Source organism: Triticum urartu, chromosome 3A (genome assembly GCF_056163025.1).
Source record: "Triticum urartu cultivar PI428250 chromosome 3A, HENAU_Tu73, whole genome shotgun sequence".
NCBI lineage: Eukaryota > Viridiplantae > Streptophyta > Magnoliopsida > Poales > Poaceae > Triticum > Triticum urartu.
Window position 1 is genome coordinate 647,341,389 of NC_141875.1, and position 11,296 is coordinate 647,352,684.

The following is an 11,296-nucleotide window of genomic DNA, read 5'->3' on the forward strand; positions in this document are numbered from 1 at the left end:
AGCCCCGAACGGACTCCAGATCAGCCCTCCCGAGAGGTTTTAGGGCTTGGCGGTGGCTCCGTATCATAAAACGCAATGAATCCTTCCCTCTGAGCCTCAATGAATCCTTCACTTTCCTGCAACTGCAATTTGGGGAGGGGCTTCACCTCAAGGAAGACAAGTGTCATGTGCCCATGCTACTGCCTATGAAAATGAGGTCACCCATTAAAAAAAATGGTTCATGCACGTCGCCACTATGGAAAAGAAGGATAATTAGATCTCACTCACTAGAGACTATCAAGAACAAAGTACATTAGGTGCAGTGGCCAGAGATTCGCTGGGCAGAGTGTTTGTCTCTGTCACTCGTCAAATCGACAAATGTAATTCAGTGGAGGAGGCTGAAGCAGTTGCATCTGTCAGACTGGCTGCCCTAACAAAGTTGTAACAAGGGGACTTTATTCTAGAGCTGGATTGTGCGGCAGTGGTCAGAGACCTCACGTCCAATGAGCCAGTGTCCTTGGAGTGCTTTCTACCGATCCATGATATTAAGATCCTGCAGAAACGGTTCAAGTCTACAGTGGTGGTCGTTATAAAACGTGGCTGCAATGGCGTGGCCCATTCCCTGGCGGCTCTGGCAAAGACAAAAGGTGACCAAGACAAAATCAGTGGCATCCCAGATGATGTATGTGAGCTATGGATCGCTGAATGTACCCATAACTCTGAGTGATGTTTACTCAGGTTATTCTAAAAGAAGTCAGTGTGTTGTCTTATTTTATCTTTATAGCTTAGGGAGCCACCAACCAACTTTATGTTCTATTTCCAATTATGTGTATACTAAAAGCACACACTCAAAACATAGTTTGCCATCTGATCATAATGTTATTAACACCAAAATCCTCACTAGAGGCGCGTGTCCTTCCAAACACATATCAAGATAAAGACCATAGGAAGACGCTGCTACTTCTTGAGTTTGCATTGGTTTTTCACTTGAAGTGCAAAGGGTGATGCAGCAAAGTAGAGATAAGTATTTCCCTCAGTTTGAGAACCAAGGTATCAATCCAGTAGGAGGTACACGCAAGTCTCCAATTTATGCACCTGCACAAACAATCAAACATTTGCACCCAACGCGATAAATGGGTTGTCAATCCCTTCACAGTCACTTGCAAGGATTAGATCTGATAGAGATAGATATAAAATATTACTAAAATGTAAAATAAAGTAAAAACAAATAAATTGCAGCAAAGTATTTTTGGATTTTTTGGTTTATAGATCTGAAAATATATGATGCAAAATAGATCCGGGGGCCATAGGTTTCACTAGAGGCTTCTCTCTTGAAAGAAAAAAATACGGTTGGTGAACAAATTACTGTAGAGCAATTGATAGAAAATCTCAAAGTTATGACGATATCCAAGGCAATGATCATGAATATAGGCATCATGTCCGTGTCAAGTAGACTGACCCCTGCCTGCATCTACTACTATTACTCCACACATCGACCACTATCCAGCATGCATCTAGAGTATTAAGTTCATAAGAACAGAGTAACGCCTTAAGTAATTTGACATGATGTAGAGGGATAAACTCAAGCAATATGATGAAAACCCCATCTTTTACCCTTGATGGCAACAATACAATACATGCCTCGCTACCCCTATTATGTCACTGGGTGAGGACACCGCAAGATTGAACCCAAAACTAAGCACCTCTCCCGTTGCAAGAAGAACCAATCTAGTTGGCCAAACCAAATGATAATTCAAAGAGAAATACAAAGATATTTGATCATGCATATAAGAATTCAGAAAAGACTCAAATAATACTCATACATAATCTGATCATAAATCCACAATTCATCAGATCTCAACAAACACACCGCAAAAGAATACTACATCGGATATAACTCCAAGAACATCGAGGAGAACATGGTATTGAAGATCATAGAGAGAAGAAGCCATATAGCTACTAGATATGGACCCATAGTTCTTTGGTAAACTACTCATGCTTCATTGGAAGGGCAATAGAGTTGATGTAGATGCCCTCTGTGATCGAATCCCCCTCCGGCAGGGTGCCGGAAAAGGCCCCAAGATGGGATCTCATGGGAACAGAGGCTTGCAGCAGCGGAAAAGTATTTTTGTGGATGCTTCTGATATTGAGGGAATATTTGGGTATTTATGGAGCGAAGATTAGGGTTAGGAGTTCTATGGGAGGGGGGGGGGCACAAGCCTAGGGGCGTGCCCCTAGGGCTTGTGGCCTCCTCGTAGTTCTTCTGCCCTCCTCTGCAAGTCTCCTAGGTGTCTTCTGGTCCAAGAAAAATCACCGTAAAGTTTTATTCCATTTGGACTCCGTTTGATATTCTTTTCCTGTAAAACTCAAAACAAGGAAAAAACAGAAACTGGCACTAGGATCTGGGTTATTAAATTAGTTCGAAAAATAACATAAAATAGCATATTAATGCATATAAAACATCTAAAACATATAATATAATAGCATGGAACAATCAAAAATCATAGATATGTTAGAGACGTATCAAGCATCCCCAAGCTTAATTCCTGCTCGTCCTCAAGTAGGTAAATGATAAAAATAGAATTTTTGATGTGGAATGTTACCTAACATATTTATCCATGTAATCTTCTTTATTATGGAATGAATATTCAGATCCATAAGATTCCAAACAAAAGTTTAATATTGACATAAAAACAATAATACTTCAAGCATACTAATAAAGCAATCGTGTCTTCTCAAAATAACATGGCAAAAGAAAGTTATCCCAACAAATCATATAGTCTGGCTATGCTCCATCTTCATCACACAAAGTATTTCATCATGCACAACCCCGGTTTTAGCCAAGCAGTTGTTTCACACTTTAGTATTCTCAAACTTTTTTCAACTTTCATGCAATACATGAGTGTGAGCAATGGATATACCACTATAGGTGGAATAGAATATGCTGGTTGTGGAGAATACAAAAAGGAGAAAGTCTCACATCAACTAGGTGTATCAATGGGCTATGGAGATGCCCATCAATAGATATAATTATGTGTGAGTAGGGATTTCCATGCAACGGGTGCACTAGAGCTATAAGTTTATGAAAGCTAAAAAGAAACTAAGTGGGTGTGCATCCAACTCGCTTCCTCATGAAGACCTAGGGAAATTTTAGGAAGCCCATCATTGGAATATACAGGCCAAGTTCTATAATGAAAAATTCCCACTAGTATATGAAAATGACAAAATAGGAGACTCTCTATCATGAAGAACATCACTGGTACAACGAGGTGCTATACAAATGATTTTTAAACCCTTTCCGCGACGACGTTTTGAACCATCACCTAGTGAGTGACTGGGATAGGGGGGTCCTTCCCACACGACCCAGAAACCATCGGGGATATGCCCTCCTGGCACACATGCTCGGCAAAATGAGGTCGTGTGGGACCGGCGAGCGATCAAATACGGTTATACGTATAGTAGGGCTCAAAAAATACAATTATACAGGCAAAATCGTTTCTGGTCATAAGTACATCCCACACAGTCAGTCCCCGCTAAACGTTTTTGTTTGTATATACATCCCACACATTCGCTCCAAGGAAAACGTTTTCGTTCACATATACATCACACACAATTTCCCCCGTTAGATCGTTTGTGATAGCGTTGCCATTGCACACGATATTAACAATTTTATCATTTGCGTCATTGAATGCATCACACACGGTGCGTAGATGAAACTGTGTGGCAAAGGCTGTCCATCACACACAGTTTTTATGTGGTAAACGTTTGCACAAGGTGGCCTAACACAAACAGTTTTCAAGAGAATGTCATGTGTGATTGTTCATTGACCCAACACAGTTTATTCCTAGAAACTGTGTGCGTTTCCCGAGTTCATCGCCCACGGTGTTTTCTCAATAACCGTTTGCAATAGAAAAACCCAATTAGCAGGATAATTGGCCATTAGTAGGCTAATTGCCCTATTATTAATAATACATTTATTAATATAATTGACATTCATATTAAGCACATAATATATTTCATTTCCATATTAAGGAAGAAGGATTTCATAATTGAAATACATCATAGTACAACATGATATAGCTTCGGCACTCAGCTACCCCATTACATAACTGCACCAGCATCAAGTTTCACATGCAACATCTAGAACCTTTCAAAATTAGCATCATAGACGGTACATAGACAGTTGCATCTTATCTGGAAAACCGCTGAAGCAGAAGGCGAATATTGAGCCTTCATTCATGTTGAAGGTCTTTGCAACTTTAGGCCAGTGCCTGTGGATGATTGACCATTTATCATTCGTCCTATTCAGGAACACTTCAATATTGAACCGTGTGTGTTGTATGAAAACCTTCCTCGCCTACTGACCATAGAGGTGGTTTGAGAGGTAATCATCAGTGAACTGCTTTGGAAAGGACTGAAAACAAGGATGTGCATAAATATCTTCTCTATATTGGAAATGGGGAAAAGGAATAAAAAAAGCAAGGTATAATAGTTACTACCATCTTGTAGTGAACAGATGTCTTGTTCATTATGCGACAAAGATCTTTTTATTTTTTTTGCTAATTTCTTTATCCTAACAATCTTTCTGAGTTTCTTGACTTGATTGATATTCATGGACAACTCATTTCTCCATATGCAAAAAGGGTCGAACAGTGGGTCAAAACCTCTAACAGCAGGACGTACATGTGCAAGACCAAATTGCTAAAAACCTAAATATTAGAATGGTTCCTGCAATTGCACAATAATGTGCTATTAGACAACGGACCATGCACGTGCTAACCTCGATTTTAAACTTCAGTGCTTCCCATTGTTTCCTTGCAACACATATAAGGTAGTTAGTCATCAGGTTAAGTAAGATTTCGCATGCTATCAGTAAAATATGTTGGTGAAAAATAAGCACATTGCAGATTCATCAGATTAATTCAAGCCACATGGAAAACTCATTTATCCAAACCAAGCATGATTAAGAACTAGGAAATATAGCACTTGTATATGTTTCTCATGTATTAAGTGGAGCCAAATTCGATTTATTCCTCACATGCACAACAATAAAAATTCTACCCACGACAATTCGGCATCTCATTGCATATTGAACCAAGTAGTTAACTAAATACCACAACAAATGAACCAAACATTAACTGAGCACCACATTGCACAATATAACATACTCCTAATAGAAGATCAGACAGTTAACCAAATCAAGCATGCTTAACAACTTGGAAATATAGCAATTGTATTTGTTTCTCATGTATTTAGTGCAGCCAAATTCAATTTATTCCTCACATGGTATACAACAACATAATGCACCCACAACAATTGAACATTGCATTGCAGAATTGAAGCAAACAGTCAACTAAACACCACACCAAATGAACCAAACGTTAACTGAGCACCACATTGCACAATATAACATACACCTAATAAAAGATCAGACAGTTTACCAAACCAAGCATGCTTAACAACTTGGAAAATATAGCAATTGTATTTGTTTCTCATGTATTTAGTGCAACCAAATTTGATTTACTTCTCACATTGTATACAATAACAGAATGCACCCACAACTATTGAACATCGCATTGCAGAATTGAATCAAACTATTAACTAAACACCACAACAAATGAACCAAACGTTAACTCAGCACCACATTGCACAATGTATAACCAAACCAAGCATGCTTGACAACTTGGAAATATAGCAATTGTATTCGTTTCTCATGTATTTTGTAAAGATAAATTCGATTTATTTCTCACATGGAAGACAATACAAAATTGCAGCCTGAAGAATTGAACATCACATTTGCAGAATTAAACCAAATAGTTAACTGAAGACGACAACTAATTTAACAAACAGTTAATAAGTGAGCACCACACTGCACGACATATAGAACATATACACTAGAGCAACAGATTGCATGGTAAAATAAGATAGCAGAATTCACTAGAATTTGTTAAGTAAAGGCAGGAGCAGCACGCCAATGGGTAAACTGAGCATGCTTAACCGGCGTAGCTAGCAAATGGCAAGATTCTCCTCCAAGATCTGGGGTCGGCACAAATGGCAGCCATCGCGACCTCATCTACGCGTGCGTCCGCGATTTGCTTCTCCGCTTCCAAATGCTCCTTGAGCTCCTAGCTATACTGCGTGCACCATGGCTTAGGGCGGCGCTTATTTGGTGGAGGGGTTGGTGATTTGGGTGGAAGGTGTCGCGCCGGCGGTCGGGGTATGTGGGATGTGGAAGGAGGGGGAGGATGGGGCTCGGGTGTGGATTACCTGTCTGGATAGACGAGGCTGAGCAGCATGAAGGAGGGTCGCTAGCGAGGAGGCGGCGCTGCAAGAAAGGAGTGAAGGTTTCAACTTGGAAAGGAAGGCGAAAACAGGGGAAATGTGGCTTTTGGTAAGGGGGAGGGTGCGAGGAGGTAGATATTTCCGCGGAAGCTGAAAATTTTGAATCGGTTCAGCGAAAAAGCTAGCGCGCAAAGTGTCTTCAGGCACGGTCCCTTATTCAGAACTGTGTATGATATGTGAACATCACAAATGATTCAGATAGCTCAACCCGTGTGTGATGAGTTTGCACGTTAAAAATTTTGGTTTGAATTTCCCTAGTTACAGTGGTCATCCACATCATTGCATAATTTGGCTACACAAAGGAGACTATAGCACACCCACACTTCTTAATCAAGCAAGTTCAGCAATTAAACAGAGCTAGCCGACCTAAACATTACTCTAACAAATTAAAGACTGGTGCTCTTAATTAAACAAAATAAAGAGTACTACTACGGCTGGTGCTTGTCGATCTCCGCCACCTCCTCCATGTCCAGCTCGCGCCCGACGGTCTCCTGGGGAAGGGGCTCCATGGCATCCATCGCACCATACTTGGCAAGCATCTCGCCATCCGCGTCTGCCATCTCTTTGGAAAAGGCTGCCACGAGATGGGCATGGGCAGCCACGATCTGGGCTTGGACGGGCTCCGTCGTGGCAAGGTATGCGGCGGAGGAATGGACGGCTGCTCAAACGCTCTTGGCGATTGCCAACTCTTCGGTCATGGGTTGCCGACCATTGTTGGAGAAGCTTCGTTTGATTTGTGCGGTGACCGCCACGAGATGGGCATGGGCGTCCTCGATATGGTCGTGGGTGGCCTCCATCAGGGCTAAGGCCGCCGCTGCGGAACATACAGCTTCTATGCCGCTCTTGCCAGTTGCTATCCCCGAAGCAGATGTTGCTGCCGCCACCTGAGAAGCAACAACAGCCGTTTGGGCTGCCTTGGCCGCCCGGTCACAGATTGCGGCCGTGCTCATGCACCTTGTTAGCACACGCATGGTGGTTGCGGCCGTGCTCTCGCTAGAGTGGGCCGCCGAAGTTGCCCTCACAACGCGGGTCCATGCCCCCATCTTTCACCGGCGATGATTGAACAGTGAAATGATATTTGGGAGCGAGCTGGTGTGCTTGACATGCCAGCTATGGACTGTAGCCGACACATCTTCTCGCGTAAGCCATAGGCGTACTATACACCGACGGTGCTCCAGGATATTTTGTACTTCATCTCACACGATTGGTGATAATAAACTGTGTGAGATCTACTTGATTTTTCATCTTGATTTGAATTACATAATGGGGTCACTGCAGCAATGGACGGTGTTTGAATTGCTAGAACTTTTATCTGCAGTGAACATGCAACTATATGTGTGTCGTAAAAAAACTGGAATTATTCAGGGTTCATTTGGACATTTTATACATTAAATTGGTTTTCTAGCCATTTCAGGTGCACAATTCAAAATTAAACTACATGCACATGCTCCGGTGCACCAACATGGGTTGTAAAATCATATATGTGTCCATGGGTTTATGCTTATGTCCCATGCAACAAATGAGGATGAATTTCGAACACCACGATACCATGGCTCTCCGACAAATGTTGAGGTACCTGCTTTTGTAATTCTAGTAAATCCAAAACCCGTGTGAAATTCATGACCCTTGGCATGCTATTATGGAATGGCATCAACATGCTGGGGTAAAAAATATTGTCCCATTTGGGGCAGGTTATGGTATAAGCTTCTCACAAACCAGAGCTTGTCAGAAGAAGCCTCATGGTTCCGTTAGGGAAACATGTCACCTTTGTGGACAAAACGATATTCGTCGCCTCTTCTTCCTTTCAATTTTTTCCTGGTGTCAACATAGAACAACAGGAGTATCGTGTTAAATTTTGGATTTTTCGGGGATCGTTTGGACATTTTTATACGTTAACTGAGTTTTCTAGGCATTTATGTGCATAATTCAAAATTGAACTACATGCACATGCTCCAGTCAATAAAAATGGGTTGCAAAATCAAATGTTTGTCCTTGATTGCAAGCTTAGGTCACATGCAATAAATGAGAATGAATGTCAAACACCTTGACATTGTCGCTCGGCCGCTAACATTGAGATACATGGTTTTAAAATTCTAGTAAATCGAGAAATCATGTGAAATTCATGAAACTTGACATGATATCATGGAACAACATCGACATACCGTGGTAAAAATATTGTCCCATTTGGGGGCAGGTTTGGGTATAAGCTTCTCGCAAACCAGACCTTCTCTCACAACAAGCCTGATGGTTTTGGTAGGGAACGTGCCACCTTGGGGGACGAAACGATATCTGTTGTATCTTCTTACTTTCAAAACTTTTCTCATGTCAACATAGAAAAACACGAGTGTTGTGTCAATTTTTGGGATTTTTTGGGGTTCGCTTGGACATTTTTATACATTAACTGAGTTTTCTATGCATTCGTGTGCATAATTCAAATTTGAACTACATGCACATGCTCTAGTGCATATAAATTGGTTCAAAATTGGAATGTGTGTCCTTGGTTACATGCATGCTTAAGTCCCATGCAAGAAAGGAGAAGGAATGTCAAACACCTTGTCACCGTCGCTCGACCGATAACATTGAGATACATGGTTTTTAAATTCTAGTAAATTGAAAACGCGTCTGAAATTTATGAAACTTGACATGCTAGCATGGAACGACATAAACATGCAGTGGTAAAACTATTGTCCCATTTGGGACAGGTTGGGGTATATAGGCTTCTCACAAACCAGAGCTTCTCACAACAAGCCTCATGGTTAAGGTAGGGAACGTTTCACCTTTCTGGACGAAACGATATCCATTCCATCTTCTTGATTTCATTTTTTTCTAGTGCCAACATAGAACAACATGAGTGTTGTGTTAATTTTAGGAATTTTTTGGGGCTCGTTTGGACATTTTTATACATTAACTGAGTTTTCTATGCATTTATGTGCATAATTCAAATTTGAACTACATGCACATGCTCTAATGCATATAAATTGGTTGAAAATTCAAATCCGTGTCCTTGGTTGCGTGCTTAGGTCACATGCAAGAAATGAGAATGAATGTCAAACACCCTGCCACCATCTTGAGATACCTGGTTTTTAAATTCTAGTAAATCTAAAACTTGTCTGAAATTCATGAAACTTGGCATGCTATCATGGAGCGGCATCAACATGCCGTGGTAAATTTTTTGTCCCATTTGGGACAGGTTTGGGTATAAGCTTCCCACAAACCAGAGCTTCTCACACCAAGCTTGATAGTTTCGGTAGGGAACATTTCACCTTTCTGGATGAAACGATATCCGTTGCCTCTTCTTGATTTTAATTTTTTCTCTAGTGTCAACAGAGAACAACAGGAGTCTTGTGTTAAATTTTGGAATTTTCGGGGTTTGTTTGGACAATTTTATACATTAATTGAGCTTTCAATGCATTTATGTGCATAATTCAAATTTGAACTGCAGGCACATGCTCTAATGCATATAAATTGGTTAAAAATTTAAATCTGTGTCCTTGTTTGCATGCTTAGGTCCCATGCAATAAATAGGAATGAATGTCAAACACCCTGCCACCGTCACTCGGCCGCAAACATTGAGATACCTAGTTTTTAAATTCTAGTAAATCTAAAACTCGTCTAAAATTCATGAAACTTGGCATGCTATCATGGAGCGGCATCAACATGCCGTGGTAAATTTTTTGTCCCATTTAGGGCAGGTTTAGATATAAGCTTCTCACAAAGCAGAGCTTCTCACAACAAGCCTGATGGTTTTCGGTAGGGAACGTGCCACCTTTGGGGACGAAACGATATCCGTTGTCTCTTATTGCTTTCAAAAAATTTCTAGTGTCAACATAGAACAACAGGAGTGTTGTGTTAAATTTTGGAATTTTTTGGGGTTTGTTTGGACATTTTTATACATTAACTGGTTTCTCTAGGCATTTTATGTGCATAATTCAAATTTGAACTACATGCACGTGCTGAAGTGCATATAAATTGGTTAAAAAATCAAATTTCGGTACGCCATTGAGAGTAATTAGCCATAATATTATCTAGGCGTTTAGTAGCTTCTCCTAATGTGATTTCCATAAAAGTACCTCCCACGGCAGAATCTAAAAGATTTCTAGATGCAAAATTCGATCCGGCATAAAAAATTTGTATGATCATCCATAAACTTAAACCATGAGTAGGGAAATTTCTTATCATCAATTTCATCCTCTCCCAAGATTGTGCAACATGTTCATGATCAAGTTGCTTAAAATTCATTATATCGTTCCAAAGGGAGATGATCTTAGGGGGAGGAAAGTACTTGGAAATAAAAGTATCTTTACACTTGTCCCATGAATCAATACTATTTTTAGGCAATGATGAAAACCAAGTTTTAGCGCGATCTCATAGTGAGAACATAAATAGCTTAAATTTAACAATATCATTATCCACATATTTCTTATTTTGCATATCGCATAACTCAACGAAAGTATTTAGATGGGAAGCGACATCTTCACTAGGAAGGCCAGAAAATTGATCTTTTATAACAAGATTCAGCAAAGCGACATTAATTTCATAAGATTCCACACTAGTGGTGGGAGCAATCGGAGTACTAATAAAATCATTATTATTAGTATTGGAAAAGCCACACGACTTGGTATTTTCTTGAGACATCGTGACAAAGCAAGCAATCTAGCACACAAGCAAACGGAAAGCAAACGAAAAAGCGAAAGAAAGAAGGGCGAAAAAAAAGGCACATATTTTTGTATTTTTCTGAAAATGTTTTAGAAGTGGGGGAGAGGAAAACGAGAGGCAAATGACAAATAATGTAATGCAAGAGATGAGAGTTTATGATGGGTACTTGGTAGGCTCGATGTAGAACCTCCCCGACAACGGTGCCAGAAATTCTTCCTGCTATTTCTTGAGCTTGCTTTCGTTTTTCCCTTGAAGAGGAAAGGCTGATGCAACAAAGTAGAGAACTTTCACATGCAAATACACTATCTTGGAAATCTTT